The sequence below is a fragment of the Stenella coeruleoalba genome, assembly GCF_951394435.1.
Source record: "Stenella coeruleoalba genome assembly, chromosome: 15".
Taxonomy (NCBI): Eukaryota; Metazoa; Chordata; class Mammalia; order Artiodactyla; family Delphinidae; genus Stenella; species Stenella coeruleoalba.
This window is the reverse complement of record NC_137161.1, coordinates 78,416,841-78,422,840: the sequence shown is the minus strand read 5'-3', so window position 1 is coordinate 78,422,840 and position 6,000 is coordinate 78,416,841.

Below are 6,000 nucleotides of genomic sequence, written 5' to 3'. Positions count from 1 at the left end.
ATGTTTCTGAGCTTTATCTAGATAGGTCTGTTTCCTTTTCTAGGATGTAAACTCCCCAAGAGTGGAATTGTTGTCTCTTTTTTTTCATTGCCTGGAACAAAGTAGGTGCTCAGGAAAACTTGCTGAATGAATTAATTTGTTTTCTGCCACAGAGTATTCCATTCTGAGACAGTTTCTCTAGGGTGGATACCTAGAAATGGAACTACTGTGCCCCGGGTAAGGGCATCTTTAATTTAACAAGAGTCATTAGAATGACTTTCTGGAGAAGGTCTCCAGATAAAACCTCACAGCATATTTAGAGTAAAAACCCAAGCCCTGTAGGGCCCCGTATGTCTTACCTCCATGCAGCCATTTCTCTGACTTCCCTTTCTACCACTCTTCCCTCGTACACTCGATTCCAGACACATGGGCCTCCTAGTTCTTGATGAAAAGGGCCAAGCACATCCACCTCAGGACCTTTGCACTTGCTGTTGCCTCCAATGTCCACTTGCTTCCTTCTGATCTCTGCTCTGTGTCATCTACTCACCAAGGCTTCCCTGCTCCCCTCCTCCCACCAATTCCTTTCCTCCCTACCCTGCTTTTCTTTTTTCTCTATAACCTAACTCTAGCTGATAAATAGGTATTATGTATGTATTGTGTGTGCAAGCCCCCTCCCCCCATTAGAATGTTTAATGATGGCAAGGATTTCTCTTCATCTCAGTCACTGCTGTTGCCAGTGCCTCCAGTGGTGCTTGGCAGACATTGGCACTTTGTTTCCAATGAATGAATAATCCCAGGGAGTTTCGGAAGTACAGACGTTTAAATTGTTAGATTTATGAGATATATTTAAACACTTGGAAGGTTTGTCAGATAACTGAGATACTTAAGAAGGGAATCAAATACGTTGAATTTATAAATGTAGTTCCAAATGTTTGACAGATAAAATGTATTGTATCTATAAAGACCTTTAAAAGTCACTGTCAAAAAGAGCTAGAGGGGGGGCTTCCCTGGTGGCACAGTGGTTGAGAGTCCGCCTGCCGATGCAGGGGACACGGATTCGTGCCCCGGTCAGGGAAGATCCCACACGCCACGAAGCAACTAAGCCTGTGAGCCACAACTGCTGAGCCTGCGTGCTGCAACTACTGAAGCCCGTGTGCCTGGAGCCTGTGCTCCACCACAAGAGAAGCCACCGCAATTAGAAGCCCGCGCACCACAACGAAGAGTAGCCCCCGCTCGCCACAACCAGAGAAAGCCCGTGCACAGAAACAAAGACCCAATGCAGCCATAAATAAATAAATAAGGGCTAGAATTGGGAATTCCCTGGCGGTCCAGTGGTTAGAACTCTGCATTTCCACTGCCAGGGGCCCAGGTTTGATCCCATGTCAAGAAACTAAGATCCCGCAAGCCACACGGTGAGGCCAAAGAAACCAAAAAAATTAGCTAGAGTGATAAAAAGAAAAATAAGATTTGTAAAGTGAACTTGAAAGCTTAAGGAAGGACAAGGTTTTTCAAATGCATAATTTTCACAAGTCAGGAAAATCTTAAGGGGGATTTCCCTGGTAGTGCAGTGGTTAAGAATCTGCCTGCCATTGCAGGGGACACAGGTTCGAGCCCTGGTCCGGGAAGGTCCCACATGCCACAGAGCAACTAAGCCCGTGCACTACAACTCCTGAGCCTGAGCTCTAGCGCCGGCGAGCCGCAAGTACTGAAGCCTGCACTCCTAGAGCCTGTGCTCTGCAACAAAGACAAGCCACAGCAATGAGAAGCCCACACACTGCAATGAAGAGTAGCGCCCGCTCTCTGCAACTAGAGAAAGCCCACTTGCAGCAACGAAGACCCAACGCAGCCAAAAATTAAAAAAAAAAAAAACTTAAGTAGCTTTGCAAGTAAAATTTCAGTGCACAGAAGTTGTCTCAGGGCCCACCAGAAAACCCCCATTTCCCCTGGGTGTTGTCACTGTATCCTGCAGTGTGTACCAGCATAGCTCCTACCGCAGTACCAGGAGGTAAGTTTTGTTAAGTGCTAATCAATGCTTGAGTACTATTGTTAGTACAGATGAGACAACCACAAGGGTCACTGAGATTCAGTCTGCCTCTCTGAGGACATTGTGGCATCCTGGGGGCCTTGATGGCCTGGGGTTAAGGTCAATCTACCCACAGAGAAGGTGCACTGGCCACCTGAAAGTCCCTCCCTCCGTGCCTGTCTCTGTCTCTCCTGGAGTCTCTCCCTGAATCTGGTGTCTCTGAATTTGCAAGCTGCTCCTGTCATTCGGAAAACGAGGTCACAGAGTGACCTCCAGCCGCCTCTCTCCAGAGGCGCCCCAGAGAAGGCAGCCCATCTTTCCAGGACAGTCCTAGCTATTGAGCCAGGATGTGAGTCTCACATTGTCAGTCCACAAAGGACCGGCCCTGTGTGAGCTCTGTTCTGGGAGCACTGTTCTGACCACAGTGGGAGATGCAAAAATAAGCCCGATGAGAAGTTCATGATTGGAATGTCCTCGCACCTGGAGAGCACTTGCGGCTGGAGTGGCCCAGGCCCCACGGGGAGATGATCTGTGAGCTCAGCCTTCAAAGGAAGCACAGCTCAAGTTTAACTCGATGCTCCTGAGCAAGAGTGTCCAGAGGAAGCCTGATTTTGAAACGTCTACACCTCTCAGAGGAAAATCTTGGGTCCTGGGCCCCCAGACACCGCCATTTTGAGGGGCAGGGGGAAGATGCCTACACAGGATCCTAAGATGCACCTTTTAAAAGACCTTCATTTTTCCTCACAAGGAAAAATGACATTTTAGAGGGGGTGGGACTGGGGATTTCAGAGAGCCCACCCTGCTTTAGGCAAATCCCCAGTAACAGTCCTTTAAAAACCCTCCCAGAGTACCAGCTAGTCTACAAAAATGCGGTTCCAGTTCAGTGCCTTCTGTATGTAAATTTTTCACTTTAACCGTTTCGTTACATTTTAGCAATCGGGAAATTTTGAAAACTGCTTTACATACTTCCTTGCCTTCTTAAAATAAAAGCAGATGCATGTTTCCTGGCACCTTAGGGCTTTCACTACAGAGGCTGCATGACTTGTGTGCTATGATGGGGGGTTGACCCCAGGGCTGGGGGGTTTAAGTGCAAATGCTGGACCACTTGTCCTCACCCTTGACAGCCCGGATCGTTAGTCTCTTTAGATTTTTTACTTCTCATTTTGTTCTGTTTGTTTATTCATCCAAGCTCTCCCTTCTTCCTGCTCTCAGTCTGTCTGCCCTGGCCTCCATGTGGCTACCTCTGAATCCGCTAGTGGATGGGAGACCAGAACATGAAGTTCGTTCAGTTATGTCCCGGCTATCCCTCCACCAATAATGTTAAAATTACTACATTTTAACATTATGCAAATGAGAGATGAGAGAGAGTACTTTTGTTTTTTTGCCAATCTGGTGTGTATATATGTGTATATATATATATATATATATACACACACACACACACACACACACACATACACACACGCACACACGTATATTACATGTAATATACATATTATCTATAAATGATAACATATGTGTATGTATAATTACTGTTTTAATTTTCATTTTCTTTTTTTTTTGGCCACGCTGCTAGGCATGCAGGATACCCCCACCAGGGATCCAACCCGTGCCCCCAGCCCCCGCAGTGGAAGCGTGGAGTCCTAACCACTGGACTGCAAGAAAACTCCCTAGTTTTTTCCTTGATAAGCTCCTTTTAATATGTGTGTTGACCTTTGACATTTCCTCTTCTGTGACTTGTCTGTCCATTTTTCTGTCCTGTACAAATTATAAGGCCCTTTTGGAGAGCAATGTGTCAGTTTCTAGGGATGGTTTGTTTTTTATTTCTATTATTATTATTATTATTATTATTTTGGCTGCGTTGGGTCTTCGTTGCTGCGCACAGGCTTTCTCTAGTTGCGGCGAGCGGGGACTACTCTTCGTTGTGGTGCGTGGGCTTCTCAGCGTGGTGGCTTCTCTTGTTGCAGAGCACAGGCTCTAGGCACGTGGGCTTCAGTAGTTGTGGCACACAGGCTCAGTAGTTGTGGCTCACAGGCTTAGTGGCTCCGCGGCATGTGGGATCTTCCCAGACCAGGGATCCAACCTGTGTCCCCTACATTGGTAGGCTGATTCTTAACCACTGCGCCACGAAGGAAGTCCCGATGCTTTAGAACTATACATTTTTTTGACCCAGAATTTGCTTCTAGAAACTTGTCTGAAGGAAATACACATATTCACAAAGATATATGCACTAGGATATTCATTGCAGCGGGTTTTTGTTTGTTTTGTTTTGTTTTTGGGGAACACACACTGAGCAGCTTATGGGATTTCCGTTCTCTGACCAGGGATCGAACCCGGGCCATTGGCAGTGAGAGCATGGAGTCCTAACCACTGGACCGCCGGGGAATTCCCTCATTGCAGCAGTTTAGAATGGAAACAAACAGAAAATGATAGAAATGTCCATCTGTAGTTAAATGAGTAGGTAAATTATGGTATATTCATGCTGTACAGTCACTTAAAAATGAAGGCCATTTACGTATACTGAAATGGAAAGATCTCCGTGTGCCCCCCCCCGAAAAAAAAACTCACAGGAGAAACATAATCCAATGCATTTAAAAAGAAACTACATCTCAGCCTGAAACAACCAACGTTAGTTGTGTTTCCCTCTGGGGAGGACAGTGGTGTGGAGGCACTGCTGGTGAATTGGGGAAGGAACTCTTTCTCTCATGGACTTCTGTTAGTTGTAACCTTCTACGACAAGAGTTACCTGTGAGCTACTTGTGTCTGAAATATCTTATTTCAAATGAAAATTATTCTGTCTAAAGTCTTGCCACATCAGCTGTGGTCCAGGGTCCAGCAGCATGGGCACCAGCTGAGAGCAGGTTAGAAATGCAGGCTCTCAGGAATCTCTCCACCAGTAATGAAACCGGCAGAACGCGTCTCAGTGCTCAGTAGAGCATAGGTTCTTCTGTCTCAGGGCAGAAAGAATTCAGCGAGAGGCAGAGTGACAAGTAAGGAAAGAGTTTATTAGTATAAGACACTTGTGAGAGATACAAGCAGGTGGGCAACAGAGTGCCACCTTGAGAATTTAGTGGGCTATAGTTTTATAATCAAAGGAAAAGTGGGGAGGGGGAGAAGACCACCTTCTCCCTCATTCTTTTTTTTTTTTTTCTTTGCGGTACGCGGGCCTCTCACTGCTGTGACCTCTCCCGTTGCGGAGCACAGGCTCCAGATGTGCAGGCTCAGCGGCTATGGCTCACTGGCCCAGCCGCTCCGCGCCATGTGGGATCCTCCCGGACCGGGGCACGAACCCGCGTCCCCTGCATCGGCAGGTGGACTCTCAACTACTGTGCCACCAGGGAAGCCCTCTCCCTCATTCTTGAGTAGACGTCAAGCTTCCATCATCAGCTCCGCCTCCACCTCAGGTGGGGGAGTTTTTTTGTCCCTACGTGGTCAAGCCGGGACTGTCATGGTGCAATGGAAAAGAGGCAAGAGGCAGTAACATATACTAAAATATGGTAAATCATCTCAGGTTTCAGTATAATGTCACCTTTTCCTTATATTTTTGTTTTTCTTGGGCACCGAGAAGCATGTTCTAGAAATCATTAACTTACTGAGCTCACTGGGCAGGATGTGGGTCTCATTCCACCATTTATTGTTTTGGGGCATGTCTCATGCTTCTGTTGCATGGTTTTGTTGCTAAGCAAGCCTGCTTGGTTTTGTGGTTGAGCAAACCTGCTTTCTTGAGTGATCATTAACTTACAGGGTCGCCCATAATTTTTTCTTTACTTAGAATCCCCTAGTGGGATTAACTATTTAATCACCTACTCTGTCCCTTTACTCTGTCCCTATCAGTAATGTTAAAATTACTACATTTTAACGTATGAGGATGATTAATGAGACAGCATGTTTTTGCTCAAGCCTGGCTGCAGAGAATCACCTAGAGAGTTTTACACAAATGCAGAGGGCCCAGAGGTTCTGATGTAGTAGGTCTGGGGGCCTGGGCATGCAGCTGGGCT